Source organism: Balaenoptera acutorostrata, chromosome 12 (assembly GCF_949987535.1).
Source record: "Balaenoptera acutorostrata chromosome 12, mBalAcu1.1, whole genome shotgun sequence".
Taxonomy (NCBI): Eukaryota; Metazoa; Chordata; class Mammalia; order Artiodactyla; family Balaenopteridae; genus Balaenoptera; species Balaenoptera acutorostrata.
Genome location: NC_080075.1, coordinates 75064275 through 75084834, shown reverse-complemented (window position 1 = coordinate 75084834; position 20560 = coordinate 75064275). Strand labels below are relative to the sequence as shown.

Sequence of the window (20560 nt, the reverse complement as noted above, 5' to 3'; positions counted from 1 at the left end):
TTTTCCTCTAAGAGTTTTATAGTTTCTGGCCTTACATTTAGGTCTTTAATCCATTTTGAGTTTATTTTTGTGTGTGGTGTTATGGAGTGTTCTAATTTCATTCTTTTACATGTAGCTGTCCAGTTTTCCCAGCACCACTTACTGAAGAGGCCGTCTTTTCTCCATTGTATATTCTTGCCTCCTTTATCAAAGATAAGGTGACCATATGTGCGTGGGTTTATCTCTGGGCTTTCTATCCTGTTCCTTTGATCTATATTTCTGTTTTTGTGCCAGTACCATACTGTCTTGATTACTGTAGCTTTGTAGTATAGTTTTTCTTTTTCAAGATGGCTTTGGCTATTCGGGGTCTTTTGTGTTTCAGTACAAATTGTGAAATTTTTTGTTCTAGTTCTGTGAAAAATGCCATTGGCAATTTGATAGAGGTTGCATTGAATCTGTTGATTGCTTTCGGTAGTATAGTCATTTTCACAATATTGATTCTTCCAATCCAAGAACATGGTATATCTCTGCATCTGTTTGTATCATCTAAAATTTCTTTCATCAGTATCTTACAGTTTTCTGCATACAGGTCTTTTGTCTCCTTAGGCACGTTTTTTCCTAGGTATTTTATTCTTTTTGTTGCAGTGGTAAATGGGAGTGTTTCCTTAATTTCTCTTTCTGACCTTTCGTTGTTAGTGTATAGGAATGAAGAGATTTCTGTGCATTAATTTTGTATCCTGCTACTTTACCAAATTCATTGATTAGCTCTAGTAGTTTTCTGGTAGCATCTTTAGGATTCTCTGTGTATAGTATCATGTCATCTGCAAACAGTGACAGTTTTATTTCTTCTTTTCTGATTTGGGTTCCTTTTATTTCTTTTTTATCTCTGATTGCTGTGGCTAAAACTTCCAAAACTATGTTGAATAATAGTGGGCAACATTGTCATGCTCCTGATCTTAGAGGAAATGCTTTCAGTTTTTCACCATTGAGAATGATGTTGGCTGTGGGTTTGTCATATATGGCCTTTATTATGTTGAGGTAAGTTCCCTCTGTGCCTAGTTTCTGAAGGGTTTTTTATCATAAATGGGTGTTGAATTTTGTCAAAAGCTTTTTCTGCATCTATTGAGATGATCATATGGTTTTTCTCCTTGAATTTGTTAATATGGTTTATCACATTGATTGATTTGCATGTATTGAAGAATCCTTGCATTCCTGGGATAAACCCCACTTGATCATGGTGTATGATCCTTTTAATGTGCTGTTGGATTCTGTTTGCTAGTATTTTGTTGAGGAGTTTTGCATCTATGTTCATCAGTGATATTGGACTGTAGTTTTCTTTTTTGTGTGTGACATCTTTGTCCGGTTTTGGTATCAGGGTGATGGTGGCCTCATAGAATGAGTTAGGGAGTGTTCCTCCCTCTGCTATATTTTGGAAGAGTTTGAGAAGGATAGGTGTTAGCTCGTCTCTAAATGTTTGATAGATTTCACCTGTGAAGCCATCTGATCCTGGGCTTTTGTTTGTTGGAAGATTTTTAATCACAGTTTCAATTTCAGTGCTTGTGACTGGTCTGTTTATATCTTCTGTTTCTTCCTGTTTCAGTCTCGGAAGGTTGTGCTTTTCTAAGAATTTGTCCATTTCTTCCACGTTGTTCATTTTATTGGCATATAGTTGCTTGTAGTAATCTCTCATGATCCTTTGTATTTCTGCAGTGTCAGTTGTTACTTCTCCTTTTTCATTTCTAATTCTATTGATTTGAGTCTTCTCCCTGTTTTACTTGATGAGTCTGGCTAATGGTTTATCAATTTTGTTTATCTTCTCAAAGAACCAGCTTTTAGTTTTATTGACCTTTGTTATCGTTTCCCTCATTTCTTTTTCATTTATTTCTGCTCTGATCTTTATGATTTCTTTCCTTCCACTAACTTTGGGGTTTTTTTGTTCTTCTTTCTCTAATTGTTTTAGGTGTAAGGTTAGGTTGTTTATTTGAGATGTTTCTTGTTTCTTGAGCTAGGATTGTATTGCTATAAACTTCCCTCTTAGAACTGCTTTTGCTGCATCCCATAGGTTTTGGGTTGTCGTGTTTTCATTGTCATTTGTTTCTAGGTATTTTTTGATTTCCTCTTTGATTTTTTCAGTGATCTCTTGGTTGTTTAGTAATGTATTGTTTAGCCTCCATGTGTTTGCATTTTTTACAGATTTTTTCCTGTAATTGATATCTAGTCTCATAGCATTGTGGTTGGAAAAGATACTTAATATGATTTCAGTTTTCTTAAATTTACCAAGGCTTGATTTGTGACCCAAGATATGATCTATCCTTGAGAATGTTCCGTGAGCACTTGAGAAGAAAGTGTATTCTGTTGTTTTTGGATGGAATGTCCTGTAAATATCAGTTAAGTCCATCTTGTTTAACGTATCATTTAAAGCTTGTGTTTCCTCATTTATTTTCATTTTGGATGATCTGTCCATTGGTGAAAGTGGGGTGTTAAAGTCCCCTACTATGATTGTGTTACTGTCGAGTTCCCCTTTTATGGCTGTTAGCATTTGCCTTATGTATTGAGGTGCTCCAGTGTTGGGTGCATATATATTTACAATTTTTATATCTTCTTGGATTGATCCCTTGATCTTTATGTAGTGTCCTTCTTTGTCTCTTGTAATAGTCTTTATTTTAAAGTCTATTTTGTCTGTTATGAGAATTGCTACTCCTGCTTTCTTTTGATTTCCATTTGCATGGAATATCTTTTTCCATCCCCTCACTTTCAGTCAGTATGTGTCACTAGGTCTGAAGTGGGTCTGTTGTTGACAGCATATATAATAGTTCTTGTTCTTGTATCCATTCAGCCAGTCGATGTCTTTTGGTTGGAGCATTTAATCCATTTACATTTAAGGTAATTATCAGTATGTATGTTCCTATTACCATTTTCTTAATTGTTTTGTGTTTGTTTTTGTACGTCTTTTCCTTCTCTTATGTTTCCTGCCTAGAGAAGTTCCTTTAGCATTTGTTGTACACTTTGTATCTTAATAATTTCCCAAGCAGGAAAATAGTCTGTGTCTCTATTTTCCATATCTTTAAAAAACTTTTATCATAATTTGATACAGCCACTATGGAGAACAGTATGAAGGTTCCTTAAAAAACTAAAAATAGAACTACCGTACGACCCAGCAATCCTAGTGCTGGGCATATACCCTGAGAAAACCATAATTCCAAATGAGTCAGGTACCACAATGTTCATTGCAGCACTATTTACAATAGCCAGGACATGAAGCAATCTAAGTGTCCATCGACAGATGAATGGATAAAAAAGATGTGGCACATATATACAATGGAATATTACTCAGCCATAAAAGAAATGAAATTGAGTTATTTGTAGTGAGGTGGATGGACCTAGAGTTTGTCATACAGAGTGAAGTAAGTCAGAAAGAGAAAAACAAATACCATGTGCTAACACATATATATGGAATCTTAAAAAAAAAATTGTTCTGAAGAACCTTGGGGCAGGACAGGAATAAAGATGCAGACGTGGAGAGTGGACTTGAGGACACGTGTAGGGGGAGGGGTGGGCTGGGACGAGGTGAGAGAGTAGCGTGGACACATATACACTACCAAACGTAAAATAGATAGCTAGTGGGAAGCAGCCGCATAGCACAGGGAGGTCAGCTCGGTACTTTGAGACCTCCTAGAGAGGTGGGATAGGGATGGTGGGAGGGAGACGCAAGAGAGAGGGGATATGGGGATATGTGTATACGTATGGCTGATTCACTTTGTTATACAGCAGAAGCTAACACACCATTGTAGAGCAATTATACTCCAATAAAGATGTTGGGGGAAAAGAACAGTTATCAATAAGGTTTTGTAAAATTTCGAAACATGCCTTTAAAATATAGGGCCCCTATTCTTTTTTACATGATTTTTTTCCGTTTTGACTGTGTGTGTGTGTAAGAGAGCAAGATCCAGTTTGCAGCTCAGTTCCTTCTGCTTTGTGGCTTTTTCCTGTGTGTTCCCATTGTACTTTGTCTTTTCTAGAATTCCTCATATTTGTGTTTACACAGGTGGATCAGGTCAAGGCCAGGTGCTCAGGTATTGCTTATCTTTTTTGCCTTAGTTCCTAACAAATTCCTGCTCATAATAGGCTTGGGGAATAAGCAATTCCTATACTTCTTCCCTGATTTATTTTTCTCCATAGTACTTACCATATTCTAACATACTATATTATTAACTTATTCGTTTTATTTATCATGTGTCTCCTCCCACTAAATTATAAGTGCCACCATGGCAGGGATTTTTAACTGTTTTGCTTAGTACTATATTTCTAACACCTAGAAGAATACCTGGCACAAAGGTGACCAGTGATTATTTGTGGAATGATTAATTGATGAATTGTTCAAATTTAGATAATTGCCTAAATTATACCATACGGTCTGTAAAATATGATAGGTATAAATGCTGGCATGGAAAAAATTTTAAGTAATGTAATCATAAAACTGTAGAGTTTAGGGACTTCCCTGGTGGTGCAGTGGTTAAGAATCCACCTGCCAATGCAGGAGACACGGGTTTGAGCCCTGGTCTAGTCTTCCCACATGCCGTGGAGCAACTAAGCCCCTGCACCACAACTACTGAGCCTGCGCTCTAGAGCCCATGTGCCACAACTACTGAAGCCCACACACCTGGGGCCCGTGCTCTGCAACAACAGAAGCCACTGCTATGAGAAGTCCGCGCACAGCAATGAAGAGCAGCCCCTGCTCGCCGCAACTAAAGAAAGCTGGCGCACAGCAACGAAGACCCAACGCAGCCATAAATAAATAAATAGATAGATAGATAAATAAATTTATATTAAAAAAATAATAAAACTGTAGAGTTTAAAAGCCAGGAAGACCTTAGTAACATGTAATTCTGTTCCATTTTGGGAAATGACCAAGAGGTGAAATGACATGATTTAAGCATGGAGTCAGTTAATTGTAGAGATAGAATAAAAATTTAGAACTCAAGTAAAATGTAATAATTAATAGTGGTGTTAGGATATGTGGGAGGCAAGATGTGTGACTGTGGGTAAGAAAAAGAACAGGTTCTGGAATCAGGTAGATATAGGCAAGTGACCAGACTCCCATGCATCAGTTTCCTCCTCTACAAATCAGGAATAATTCTACCTTTTTATACATTGTTCTGAGACATGTATGAGACAAAGCATATTAACTTAAGAATGTAACCTGCCTGGCACTTAGTGAAGGCTCAGTCAAGGTGGCTCCCATTATTACTATTTGGAATACTTTTCTAGATATCCCAGTAAATACCATTTAGGTTTTTTTCCCTCATAGCATGTTAACACAATTTGCAATTGTGTATTTAATGTCTGTTCTCCATTAGATTGTAAGCTCCATACAGGCATGAGTTGTGTCTCTTTTCTTTATTGTGCTGTATCCAATGTCTTATACAGTGCCGGAAACATGATAGGCCCTGTGTATGTATGAATTATTTAATTAACTTGAGAAGGTTGCTAAGGAGTTTGAAAAGAGGAACATTTGATGAAAACCTTTATGGGTAACAAAGGTTGAGAAGAATTAGGTGGGCAGCTTTATGTTAAAACCATAGGTACCCTCTTAGGATCAGAATCATATACTTCTAAGGAACCTTGTGCATTTAATTTGTTTTTCCCAAGTAAACTGCTCTGCTGGAAAGCAAATTGACAGACTTCCTGGCAAGAATATTCGTTAAGTTTATAAGATACTGTTCATTGTAAATGACTAAATTAGCTTTTAGTGACCACTCTTGGATAAGATAAAATGATCCATTGAGGTACTAGACCTGTGGGGCTGAGAGATCAAGCACCTTGATAACAGTCTTGAGGCCCTTGCCCAGCCATCAGCCTATCTATCTCTTGTTACTTTACCTAGTTTCATTTGATGAAAATCAAAAAAATTGGTTTTCTCCTCAAATTGCTATTCCCTCCTACTTTTTCTGTACTGTTTTGAAGCAGTAACCATGGTTACTAGTAGAAGCTCCTTGGAGCTTTAAAAACATCGCAGCTGGAGGTACAGTGATCTAGATAAAAGCATAAGAAAAAAAGCTTACTGTCGTTTTTTTTTCCCTCCTGTTGGAACTGAGTTCTTTCATTAGGAAGCACTTAGCATAAAGTGGAATGTTCTTTATTCCCACTAGAATAGACAATATTTTCATTTAAATTAACAGTAGGTTAGCACCTGGCTCCTTTTTAGAGTCAGGAAAGGGAGGTAATGCTACTGCTCACCTGTCCTCCACCTGAATCTACCCTCTCTCTATCCTCTTCTTTCTCTTCTCTATTTCTTTACACCTTTCCGGGGCCAACAGCGAGTAATACTGACATTTGAGTCCCAGATGGATAAGGTTGGAAGTTGCACCTTTGGATGAATGTGGCTTGGAGGGGGGAGGCAGGGAGGAATGAAGGAGCACTAAAATCTTGGTACAGTGTACCAGGAGCATATTTGCCAGGACCAAGAAGAATCAAGGGCCATCTCTTGTCAGAGGGCCAGAATGAGTGATTTCTAGAAGTAAGTTTGTGATGGCACTGTTGAGAAGAGAAAGGAAAAGTATATTTATTAAACATCTAGTATGTATTGAATACCTGCATTAGTACTTTCTACTGTATCACGCTCTCTCTTATTCTAGGCTGTGAAAGGACTCTGAAAATTTTAAAATACCTGGTTTATACCATCTTGTTTCTTGGTGTGATCTATACCGGGGTTGGCAAACTACAGCCTATGGACCAAATCCTGCCCACAGTCTGTTTTTTTTTTTTTTTTTTTTGTAAATTTATTTATTTTATTTATTTATTTTTGGCTGCATTGGGTCTTCGTTGCTGCGTGCAGGCTTTCTCTAGTTACCACGAGCGGGGGCTGCTCTTCGTTGCGGTGCACGGGCTTCTCATTGCCGTGGCTTCTCTTGTTGCAGAGCTTGGGCTCTAGGCACACGGGCTTCAGTAGTTGTGGCTTGTGGGCTCTAGAGCGCAGGGTCAGTAGTTGTGACACCTGGGCTTAGTTGCTCCGCGGCATGTGGGATCTTCCCGGACCAGTGATCGAACCTGTATCCCCTGCATTGGCAGGCGGATTCTTAACCACTGCGCCACCAGGGAAGCCCCCACAGTCTGGTTTTTTGTAAATAAAGTTTTATTAGACCATAGCCACCATGCTCATTCACTTATGTATAGTCTGTGACTGCTTTTACACTTCGAAGGCAGAATTGAGTAGTTGCTACAGAGACTGGATAGCCTGTAAAACCTGAAATATTTACTATCTGGCTCTTTACAGAAAAGTTTGCCAACCCCTGATATAGATGGACTGGATCAGTTCATCTTGGACCAGGTATGGGAATGGTTATATTTGGAGTAAAGCATACTCTTAGGTTGTACTCCTTGTGGATATTAGAATAGTGGCATCATGAAAGGAGCGTGCTGGGGATTTGGATAAAAGTGGTAGGCTTTCTGGGCCTTTTTCAATCGTAAGTCCAAACCTAAATTGTGAAAGGAAACTTTAAATGTAAACTTCGTATTTTTTCCACATTTCTTTGCCATTTTCTAATCCTACATACATAACTGTGACTGTAGTCTCAAATGGGCTTAACTCTAATTCTGTTACTTATTCATAGACTTCCATAAATGTAGACTTATGTATTTTAATTGGAAATGACCTTGGAAATCATCTGCTCCAATATCCTTATTTTACAGATAGCAAAAACTGAGATCCTAAGAAGTTGGCCTATACCTCATGTCACAAAAGCAGGTTAGTGGCGAATCCTGCTGTCAGGTATAGAGGCATTTACTTATGAAGTCTACCCTGTAAGATCTCGCCCAATATACCTGCAGCTCTAAGTAGGACTTCTTAGAAATCTAAAGAAACAACTGAAGAGGAGAGAAGCATTAAATCTAGATTCTAATTTAACTCTGCTACTGACTATCTTTGTGATTTTTAGTAAGTGTACCATTCTTTGATAAACAGAAGTGAGAATCTAGAAGATAAATTAAGCTCGTAAGGATGACTGTAGACTAAGTTCCAGATATTTGCTTCATTTCCTGGTAAATGTGCAGTTATTCAAGTAAACACAGTGGTATATTCACAATCCCCGAGTAATCTGTAAGTGAAACATTGGAGAATCCAGAATCCATGTTGCTGTAAGTGGGGTATATAAATGTGTGTAAATGTTTTTCTTTTGTGAATTGTACAAACTGTAATTTATAATAAAAAGATCCAATTTATGACTTCATGAGCTAATGAGAAAGACTTCCTTAAGAAAATTAAATTAAAATTAAATATTGTTTAACTAAAAATACAAAAAAGGAATACACCAGAAATTGTGGCCATTTTACTTTTATATTCCTGATTAGGGATATTGCCATCACAATTGGAGCAGAGTCATTATTTTCCTTAAATTTAGTACTGCAAAGGCCTCTCCCTTTATTGCATCAGGAAATAATCATAGAATTTCTTCTTGCTAGTTCCCCAGGGACCCATTTTAGACAAGAGGAATCCTAAGGGCAGCCTGCACAAAAAATCTACACATTGGAACCTCTATTGTGAGAGCAGATATTCGTATCCGTTTGGCTTATTCTGTAGATGATTTGTAAAACCTTAACACCAGTATTAGTTGCATGTATTTAATTAATCTCTACAGAATTGTATAATTGTTTCTTCTTTCCCTCTCTACTTTCTTTCCTTTTACATTGGAAAACTTAACATTTTTTTTCTTAGCAATATAAAATAATGAGCAAATTTATGTTGTAGCTTAATAGACTTAACTCATCTTAATTATAAATTAAGATGCAATGAGACTGTGTTCAACTCTTAAAATACATGATTGCTATTTAATCTTTCAGAAATTTAAGCCATTTTAGCAAGTAAATATTTGGTATTTAGTTTATATTTTTATTGAAGGCCTATCTCCAAGTGGATTGTCCAAATAAAGAAAATCAAAAGGAACACGTTTGTTTAAATTTGGAATTCTAAGTAAATATTTTTATTACAGTTGGTTCATTAGAATTGAGATTGACATACAATCATAATGGTTTCGCATATCACTTATCTGGAACTCTGATTTACCAGCATAGTTTAATTATCTAAGCTAGTAGTTTTCAGTTCTTCAAAACCATGTTTCTCTTTGGTAGTCATAAAAGTAATCAGTTCCTCTTTACTATTATTTGAAATTTAAAATAAATTTAATTTGTTTAAAAAAAAACAAAAGATTTAGGTACAAAGTACTGCTTTGTTTTCAAACTTATTAACATGTCCCCAATTTACTGAGTTCTGTTTAAACTTACAGAAGTTTCTGAGTTCCATGGACCACTTCAGAGGGTCATTAAACTTTCCTGATACTATATACAAAGTTTTGTACATGTGAAAATTCTTTTGAGGTGAAGTGTCTAGCTTTTATTGAAGTCTCAAAGCTGTCCATCACCCAAACAAGGTTCAAAACCATTCTTACAAGGCTTCTGAAGCTTCTTGCCTTCTGAAGGTATAATGAAGGTAAATCTGCTTTGCTTTCTATAGAATCTTGAGTGACCAACCTCCATTTTTCACAGGTGAGGAAACTGAAGCTCCTAGAAGTTAAGTGACTTACACAAGAATATTGTATCAATAGTTTAATCCTTGTTAAATTAACAGGGGTCCCTCTGGGGCTCTTGTGGCATCTTGATTACTTAGGGCCTTTTTAGCCTTCCTGCCTCTGCAGAGATTGTTGAGCTTTCAGCTGGGCAGCAAGGTATTTGAATACAAAGGTTGTATGGGTGTGATAGAGATCTCTCATAATTTGCTCCAATTATTTCATGAAATATTAGTGTGATACTAGTTATATAGTTTCTTAGAGGGAATCTATATGGAGGGCCCCTAAAGCACCAAAGGAAAATCTCTAAGTCTTCATAAAAGAACTATACCTTTGGCAATGTCCATATTGAAGTAGAATTTAGGAGCAAGGTCATGAGACTTCAGACTACAGAAATTTCAGGCCTGTGAACATTTCGTTAATTCATTTAACAGATGTTTATTGTGTGCCTACTATAGGGATATAGGTTTTACTAACTGATAAAGAATACTTGTGGTAAAATATGAGATTGTGTTCATTTAATAATATCACCAGTTTACTTAATGTTGGAAGATGTTTTTCTAATTACTAACCCAAAGGAAAAAAAATCATACAATAATATAGACAGCAACTTTTATATAATAGTCATTTAGTATGCTAATCTGGTAGAGTTATGAAACATTATAAATTCTCAGACTACTGGGAATTAAGGAGATCGCCTTATTTAAATACAAGACCAAAGCAAAAAAAAAAAAAAAAAAGATTTTGTTTCATTTACCATTTTTCACTATCTGACTAAGATTTAACTATTCTTCTTTTTTTTTTTTTTGTAAAAACAGGTACAAAGTTTATTATTAGACACATAGCACAGTTACAAGTGGGAGAACACGCAGAGAAACAGTTTGTTTAGTGAGGATAGAAGCAAGGCAGAGATGCACACCTGGAGAGGAAGGGTGTGGGCGTCCTCCCTAAAGAGGAGGAGCACAGTAAAGAGGCGGTTAAGTCATCTATGCAGGGCAGTTCTTTGGGGTCTTTGTTTACCTTTGGCCAATTATCTGGTTTCCTTTTCCGCACCTGACGTGCCCTAGGACCGTCCCCAACGCGTGTGAGCAACTTTTTTCCAAGATGGATTACAGCCCAGAGGCCTTAGCATCACATGGCTTTAGCATCACATATTATGGGGTGGTGCCCCCTCCTTTTTGACCCCTAAGGTGCAATGTTTCCCTTGCCCCAAGGATAGGAAATGTATGACCTCTTGATCTTTTAACAGGGTTTAGTCCCGCTCTGTCCCTGCCATAAAAATGTCCAATGTCTGGTTTTTTACCCTATTTCTGTTGCTGGTTTTTATATCGAGGTGCAGATCTCGAAATACAGACAGGAGTCCAGTCATAAATATGTAGTCCTGGAGCCCGTTTGTCTCTTGCTTCAGGAAGTGTAAACAGGGGGCTGGTAATGAATGTCCGGCCTGGAGCCCATCTTCTTCTCACCCCAGGAAGTGTGAACAGGAGGCCAGTTGTAAATGTCTAGCCTGGAGCCCATCTATCTCCTTCCTCAAATCCCCCCTGAGAGATGTGAACCCCAATAAATCTTTATTGGGAGGATGAAGGGCGAAGGTCTGTTTCCTCCGGCTTCCTCATGTTGGCATAGGGCTCTTAGGCCCTACCTAGTTAGGGTCAGAGAGCTCTCGTCTTGTCTCATTAAGGGGCCCATGGTGACTTCTCTTGTTATTCCAAGTAGTAGCTGGAGTCTCTGCATCACCGTCATCTTGAAGTGCAACTATTGTAATCTGGAAGAGACAAACTTAACAAGTAGATTAAGAAGGCAAGGGCCAAAGATCAGTAAAAGAAATATTGAAACCAGGGGCCCAAGCAGGAGTAAGAACCAGGTTACATTGATAGCGTTACTTTAACTGTAATCCAGGTAGTGTTAGCACTTGGGTTACCCTGTCCAAAGGAATGAAGCCATTGAGCATGGTCATATAACTTTTTGACGTCTTTTTCTACTAACCCAGTGTTATTGATGTAGGTGTAACAGACCTAGTTAGAAGTAGTTGGAGGAGTGACAACCTGAATGTTAACAGAGAAAATAGATCTCATTTCTTTTCAGTAGATAAAGCCTGAAACCCAGTCTGTACCTGGCACTTTGGGGTGACTTGTAGCCAGGTAGCCAGTTGTCTAGTTTCATCTAAGTAGGTTTTAACTTTTAATGTGGTATTAACACATAGATAAGAGGTGCTATTGGTCTGAAATTTTTCTCCTTAATAGCCAAAGCAGACGTTACCATTAACGATGTTAGTGTTTTTCTAGGTATGAGAAGCTGTAAGAATTTGGGCTCATAAAATCTTTTTCTGAAAATATCTAACTATCTGAAGGCCTGTCCTGCCGGTTTTTCCCAGAGCACAGAGTGCCTGATTTCTGATCTCCACCCTGAGCTCCTTTCAGGGGGTGTTGAAGGTCAGCAGCTGCAGTGGCCATGATTTAGTCCTTGTAGAGGTAGATGGCAAGCGTCAGTTTCCAGTCGGCAGGGCCCCTTCGTGGTCATAAGTTGAACCATGGTTTGGGGGGCATTTCATGGCCATTTTATCCCATGGTGCAAGGAATGCTCATTCCCAGGTCTGGTGAAGATTTCGTTGACAGGCCACTCAATGTGCTGTTACTGGACTAGCTCTGTTAACAGTAGCCAAAAACCTCTGGACCACCTGTCTTACTAATCCCTTATGGTCCAGGTAAATATTCCCTCTTGTTTCTTCTTCCCATATCTAGAGTTACACTATTACAGTCATTGATCTCATATGGAACTATATATCATTATTTGATCAGAGGCTCAGTCACACATTTGGTAATGTAATAAACAACGATTTTGTAAAACAGGCAATATAGAAAACAATATAGCCAGCAGTATTAGTAAGGTCATAAGTACGAATTTAAGTCAAGAACTTCCATTAGGTGTAGCCCAGTATATACCCAGGTTATTTAACTTAGTCTGTTCTGTTCCAGCCCTTGTCTTTCAGGGAAATTGTATATTGGCATTGTTCATAAGGCATTTAGCCCAATTTTCTAGTGTAACTAGACTGATTATCCTTAGTATGATTTAATTGTTCCCAGCATAGAGGAGCTGATAAAGCTGCTGGGAACCTAAGAGTTTCCAATCTCAGGAGGGAGCAGATAGAAAGATGAATGTTTTAATTTTACCCACAGGTGTAAATTACCAAACTGTTGTAAACTATAAGTAGCTTGAGGAGAAGAGCTTCTTTATATCTTGAACTCCCGGGTTTCGGCACCATCTGATCTCGGAGAGGCAGCAACGAGTGGTGGCGTGAAGCGAGATCTTAATTCCCTGCCGAGGAATTGAACCTGGGTAGCCTGGATGAAAACTAGGAATCCTAGCCACCACACCCCCTGGCTCTTGCCCCCCAGTGAAAAATGCATTTCTCACGGAGGCAAAACTGTAAAAACAGGTACAAAGTTTATTATTAGAGACATAGCACGACAACAAGTGAGAGAGAAACAGTTTGTTTAGTGAAGATAGATAGAAGCAAGGCAGAGATGCACACCGGGAGAGGAAGGGTGTGGGCATCCTCCCTAATGAGGAGGAGCCTATTATTCTTAAGGTAATTTTTTTTTTTAGTGTTTAATTTCAGTGGTCATATTTTACATTGTGAACATAGTTCCTGAATTTTTATATTACTTGGTAATTAATGTAAGGTAGCATAGTTGCAAGTGTAAAAGGTACAGCGAATTCATTGGAAGTATCCTTAAATGAACTTAAATTTCAATCGCTTTTCATATATACTTAAGATGCTTTCAAAATAAGGATTTTATGATTTAATATACATTTCAAAGAACTAAAGATTAATCCCATTTTACAATATTCATTTTACATAGTATGCTTGAGATTTATGAACTGTGAGATTCTGTGTGTGTCTTTCCAATTCCAGTTAATCAGATTGGCTGTTCAAACTGGAACAAGATTCTTGAACATTCTAAATCTTACTCTTTTAAGATTCCTTAGCCGGTTCAGTTCTTTTTTTTTTTTTTTTTTCATAAATTTATTTATTTTTGGCTGTGTTGGGTCTTCGTTTCTGTGCGAGGGCTTTCTCTAGTTGCGGCGAGCTGGGGCCACTCTTCATCGCGGTGCGTGGGCCTCTCACTATCGCGGCCTCTCTTGTTGTGGAGCACAGGCTCCAGACGCGCAGGCTCAGTAGTTGTGGCTCACGGGCCCAGTTGCTCCGCAGCATGTGGGATCTTCCCAGACCAGGGCTCGAGCCCGTGTCCCCTGCGTTGGCAGGCAGATTCTCAACCACTGTGCCACCAGGGAAGCCCCTCAGTTCTTACAAAGTAATCACTTAAAAGGAATATTAATGTAGTATTTGTATTGTGTTTGTTTTCACATTCTGTTCTTTTTAAATGTTTTTACTCTATTTCTATATGTTTACAGTATATAATTGATTTCCAAGGGTGATTATATGATGAACAATATTTTAGTTAATAGGCAGTTAAGATTCAATTGATGCAGAAGCTTTAGTTATGTATGTGTCCCTTCCCTGTGCTCCCATGAATAGTGTATCCTGAGCTCAAAACCTCATGATATTTATTGCATTATTTTGTTTGTTTCTTCAGCTAAACTTCCTCCACCCCCAAGTCCTTGAGGATAGGGATCTAGATCAACTTTGAATCTTCAGAATGTAGCACACAGCAGAACTATATATTTTTAAATGAATAAATTGTTTGAGGGACATGAGAGACCTGGCTTTGTGTCCCCTATAGTCACCAAACAAGACTTTAAACTCTGGGACACTGTATTAGTCAGGGTTCTCCAAAGAAACAGAATCCATAGGATGTGTGTGTGTTTGTGTGTATTAGAGAGAAGAGAGAGATTGATTGATTGATTGATTTTAAGGAGTTGGCTCATGCAATTATGGGGGCTGGCAGGTCTGAAATTTGCAGAGCAGGCTGGCAGGGTGGAGACCTGGAGAAGAGTTGATGTTGTAGCTCAAGTCTAAAGGCAGTTTCCAGGGAGAATTACCTCTTCCTTGGGGGACTTCAGTTATTTTTCTCTCAAGGCTTTCAACTGATTGGATGAGGCCTACCCACATTATGGAGGATAATTTGCTTTATTCAAAGTCTACTGATTTAAATGTTAATATCATCAAAAAACCCCAAACAAACAAACCCTTTACAGCAACATCCAGACTGGTATTTGACCATATATCTGGGCACTGTGGCTTAGCCAAGTTGACATGTAAAATGAACCATCATAGGTACCAAGTAAGTAATTAATTTCAGTGGGGGAAAAAAGATTCCGTAGTATTTTCATAAATGAAATTAGCTATGAAAAAAATTGAAATTAGTATAAGGAATATTAACAAGTTAAAATTAAAAAGAAACATGCATGGCTATGGCCAGGAATATATTTGTATAATATAATTTTTATATTTAAGTGCAGCATAGGAAAACAAAGCATATGAACAAGTATTACATAATATATAATAGAAAATTTTCAGGAAACAGTGATCAGAATGGGATTAAAGGCAAGTATTCTTAAAGGATATGAATTTCGATCAAATTTTGAAGAAAGTGTACAGCTATGCATATCTATGGAGTTGGGGCATAATCCCAATAAGTAGAATACCAAAACCTTATGAGAGGCTTGGAGAAGGAAAGACAAGGAAAAACTGAAGGGGGGCCTTGAATATACATTTTATATTTGTTTAGCTAGGCAATTAAAAAAAAAACTTCTGAGAGTTAATTAGGAGGGAAGTAATTAAATAAAACATTTCTTAAAGATACTGTTCTGCATGTATAATGGACTACAGTGGTTTCTTAAGCCTAAGCACGGGATGTGAGAACCTGGACAAAGATTTATAAATAGAAAGAGAATCCAGATCTCTTAGAGATTGATGAAGGAATTGACAGAACTTTGTGATTTAATGTTGGAGACAAATATGAGAGAGATATACTAATTTTGTCTAAATTGGCAGTCTGGTGCAATAAGAATGATGTTGTTAATTTTGGCAGTGATGTGGAAATATAGAAAATGGGCAGGTAGAATATGATGAATGTTACACACATATGACTCAAGGGATGTTCAATATGGTAAAAGTTACTATATCATTGTACTATAATATTCTAATATTCTACTCTGAGGCATAAAATATAGTACCTTCTTATTAAGGAATTTTATTCTACTTGGTGAAACCAGCATACTTTTATTATAAACTTTATAGTGTGAAATTTAATATTTGAAGATATCAGACATGAAATTACTGGTAAATCATCTCTTAGTATCTACTGTGACAAAGACAATGAAAACTGTAGAAGTTCAAAGTGAGAGGGTATTTAAGGGTATTCCTATTTTCTGGGAAGGGTTTATGGCAGATATCAGATTTAAGCTCCTATAGATAGGATTTGAAATGTTTTACATAATGGGGCTAATGGGGGCAAGCAGAAAGCCCCACATGTTGGATGCTTAGCTATGGCTAAAATGTACTATATGTTTTAAAATAAAACTTTGTTAATTTGGATATCTTATAACTTATACACAACCATTTAATCTGCTTATTATATATAATCATTTTTATATGACCTGCAACTGTAACATCAGTCAGTTGTATAATTTACTTTTTTTTCTTTCACTCGCCATTCTCTTTAGTTTATCAGTCTCAAAAATCCATGAAAATGTTGGTCACTTCTTGAGGGTAGCATTGAGATTATCTGTTATTTCCCTTTGGTCATTCTTTATTTTGTCATCACACTGTGATGTGTGATGATGTGTGATGTGTGCCTTTGTTTTCATTACTTTGCTTTGTCCATAGTCCTAAGAGTGGCATTAATTGGGGTGTTTCTTGGTCCAGAGCCAAGTATTCCTACTGTTGTCATTGCGCTTGAGCGTACCTTCTCTTGCTTTCTTTCCAGATAGGAGCTTCTTTGAATGGTGGTATTTCTTCCTGTGCCTGCTTCTCAAGCCCCATTCTAATTTCTCTTCTCCAGACCTTATTGCCTCTTACTGTTATCACTGCCATGGTAAATCTCTTCTTTGGATTGCATTTATAGCAGTTTTTATGATATGCATAGAATTTGAATTACTGAAATAAAACTGTATTTTCTGTACCTCAGTTAATATTGGGTACCTCAGTTTTCATCAAGTCAGATAATTTTCTTAACAAGTCGTCAATGTTTTCTAGGTTTCAGTACAAGTTATCATCTTGCAATACAGAAATGATATCTGGTATTGTTACGGTTTGTCACAAAGTTACCTGAGATGGAATATTTAAAATATCATGCAATATACATGGAAAACTTTCCATAATTCTATAGCTTCAATATTTAAAAAAAATAATACTGTTTATTTATAATCAGTCGATGAGGTGCACTTTAAACAATGCTGGGAGAAAAGGATTTAATAGCTCCTGAACATCCTAATACCACTTCTTTCCCTGACAGTTTTATTAATTGGAATTCCTCTGGAGATCATTCTGTGGAAAACAACTCCTCCCTCCTCCCACCTTTACCCAAGAGGTCAGAATACAAGTATTCCTTCCTTTGCATGTACTTTAATCTTGCTTAGAGTTATTATGTCTTCCCCCCTTAATTGTTCATTGTTACTACTTCTGTAGTTTCAAAAAATACCCACTATAATTAAAATTCAGGAGGAGCATTGAGACTTCAATGGAGCTGTCAGTTGTTATGTTAGTTACAATTTACTGAATGGCCATATGTTTGGGGAAGAATAGGAACAAGTAATTTGATGGTTAACTGGTACAATTTTTTTTTTTTTACAATTTTTAAATAAACTCTAAATTCTTTACTACATTTATGTGATAACTAGTAGTTTCTTGAATAGTAGTTCTCTAGGTAAGCAAGACAATGTATTTTGGTTAATAAGGAAATAAGAAGGGTTATTTGAATATTTGAAAATATTTAGGTTATTCTCCATAAAATACTGTTCTGTAATCTCCTTAGTCCATTTAATAAAAATTTATTGCCCTCCATTAGAAAGTAGATATAAAAATATTGTTTAGTATGTTAATATGAACCAAGCAGTAGTATTACCAGCCTAAGAAATGGAATTTTACCAATACAGTGGAAACTCCCAGTGTAAACCTATCTCAACACATCCCTCTTTCTGTCTCCTTCTAAATGTAAACACTATACTGAATTTTGTGAGTGTTATTTTTTTAATTTAAAAATAAAAGTTTTACATATATATCTATGCCTAAGTAATATAGCCTATTGATTTATTTATTTTTGAACTTTATAAAAAATGATATATTGTATGTATTCTTCTTAAGATCTACTTTTAAGTTAAGATTCATTTACATTGCTCTGTAGGGCATTTATTTTCATGGCTAGATATGAATATGTGATGAATTATTTTATCATTAATTGACACGTTTGTTTTTGTTTTTGCTATTATGAACAGTACTTCAATGAGTATTCTTACAGATGTCTTGTGGTATACATGCACAGAAGCATCTCTACCTTGGAGTAGAATTGCTGGGTCATAGAGTATATGCACATTCAGTTTTAATGCTAAATTATTTTTCAGTTTGGTTTGTGACACACGGTGGCTAGATGTACACTAAAAATTTCCTCTTCTTCCTGGGCACAGAGTTAGGTTGTATTTTCCACCTCCCCTGCATTAGGAATGTACACTTAAATGATTTCCAGTGTGTAGAATGTGAGTAGAAGTAATATATGCCACTTTCAGGCTTGGCCCACAAAACCCTGCTACGTATGATCATCTGTGTTTCTCTTTTCCCATCTTCTGGCCAAGTTTTGTTTCTTCCATACCAATTCTTTCACCTCCTGTTATATATATTGTGCTAGAAAGACCTGTACAAGTGGAATAGAGGTGGTGATTGATGAGTGTCCTTGTCTTGTTTCTAATTTTAAAGTGTATGCTTCAGATATTTCACAATTATCTACAATATTTTCTGGGTTCTCTAGATACCCTTTATAAAGTAAGGTGGTTCTTAAAAATCTTACAGATTTTTCTAAAACTTTTATCAGGAATGTTGAATTTAATCAGATGTTTTACCAGTAACTACTGAAATGATCATTCGGGTTTTCTCCTTTCATCTGTTAATTTTGTGAATAATATTTATATCTTTGTAATGTTAAATCACACTTGTATTCCTAGCATAAACTCGGGTAGATAACTTTTCCATTCATTTGTTAATAACAGTATCTTTCACTAGCTACATTTTTTGGGGATTCTTAGTTTGGATATAATAAGGGTATGATGGATATAACTGTCTAGTAAGGATATAACGACTATTTTTTTTTAATACATGTATTTATTTATTTTTGGCTGCATTGGGTCTTTGTTGCTGCATGTGGGCTTTCTCTAGTTCCGGTGAGCGGGGGCTGCTCTTCCTTGTGGTGTGCAGGCTTCTTATTGCGGTGGCTTTTCGTTGTGGAGCATGGGCTCTAGGCATGCAGGCTTCAGTAGTTGTGGCACGTGGGCTCAGTAGTTGTGGCTCGCGGGCTCTAGAGCGCTGGCTCAGTAGTTGTGGTGCATGGACTTAGTTCCTCCACGGCATGTGGGATCTTCCCAGACCAGGGCTCGAACCCGTGTCCCCTGCATTGGCAGGCGGATTCTTAACCACTGCGCCACCAGGGAAGTCCTTAGTTTTTCCTTGTTTTTATGACCTTGACAGTCTTGCGGAGTACTGACCAGGTATGCTATAGAATATCTCTCTATCTGGGTTTGTCTCATGTTTTTCTCATGATCAGACTGGGATTATGAGAAGAATACCGTAGAGGAGAAGTGCCCTTCTTGTCACACCATTTCAGGGGGTACATGATATCCACCACATCACTGATGATGTTAAATTAACCTTCATCATGTGATTAAGTAGTATTGCCAGGTTTCTCCACTATGAAGTCCTTATTCTTTTTTCCCTACTTAATTCTTTGGAAAAGAGTTCCTAAGTCACAAGTCTGTAAATTAAGCTTCACCTCATAGAAGGAGGAGGAGTTTCATATATTTTTTGGAATTCTTCTGTAAGAAGAATTCTTCTCCCATTTATTTATTTATTTATTTGCATCAATATGTCCTAGGTTAGTTTTAATGCGTTATAGCTTTTAAGAATTTACCTATTTCATTTAAGTTTTTGAATCTATTAGTAAAAGGTTTTCCATAATATCCTCCTATTTAATGTTTGCTTTATCTATAGTTACACTTTCCTTTTCATTTTTAATAATTAACATGTATCTTTTTCTTTCTTGACCTCATCAGGAGAATTTTATTACTCATTTTAAAGAACTAACTTATGGTTTTATCATTCTCTTTATTGTGTTTTTTTCCATTTCATTAATTTATGCTTTACTATTTCTTCCTTTTCACCTTTTTTCTTTAGATGGGGTGGTTATTTTTTTAGTTAGACATTTAGCTCATTAATTCTCAGTCATTCTTCTTTCCTAATAAAAGCATTTATGAGAATACATTCTCTTGAGTATAGCTTTCACAACATTTTATAGTTTTGAAATGTAGTATTTCTTTGTTGTTTCATTCTTAGTTTAAAATTTTTTGTTATTTCTTGAGTTGTGAGTTATTTAGAGATATAATTTTAAATTTTCAAGTGTATGGCAATTTTATGTTTCTTTTTGACTTTTATTTCTTTGCATTGTGATCAGAGAATGTAGTCTTTCTGATAGTGATCGTTCCATTCTTTCTTCCATGTCTCTTAACCTCTCTTTCGTATTTTTCATTTCTCCGTGACTTTGTCGATAATTTTGTCATTTCTGTCTTACAGTTTACTGACTCCATTCAGTATGTTTTAGTTGTTATTTAACATTGTGATTTTACTTATAATGTTTTTCAGTTCTAGCAGTTCTATTTGGCTCTCTTTCAGGTTTACCTGTTCATTTTTTATATTCTCTTGAATCTTACTGATGTTTACAATTCACTCTTTCCTTTTGCTTATGTATTAAGCATATTTAATGTTCTATATTGGATATTTCTAATACCTGAAATTTTGCAGGATATTTTTGCGACAAATTTTGTTGTTTATTTTTGCTGACTTTTTTTATAGTGCCTTG

The 20560-nt window shown here is 36.5% G+C and overlaps 1 protein-coding gene across 9 annotated transcripts in view; it reads left to right on the top strand.

Moving 5' to 3' along the window:
• NCOA1 (nuclear receptor coactivator 1) overlaps nt 1-20560 on the top strand; it is a 259972-nt gene that overhangs the window by 100011 nt on the left and 139401 nt on the right. Inside the window, exon 1 of one of the 9 annotated variants that reach the window (XM_057558334.1) lies at nt 7703-7723. The exons of the other annotated variants lie outside the window; for them this stretch is intronic. The gene's annotated coding sequence lies outside the window, so the exon portion shown is untranslated. Of the gene's footprint in view, nt 1-7702; nt 7724-20560 lie in introns of those variants that run through there. 9 annotated transcript variants of the gene reach the window in all.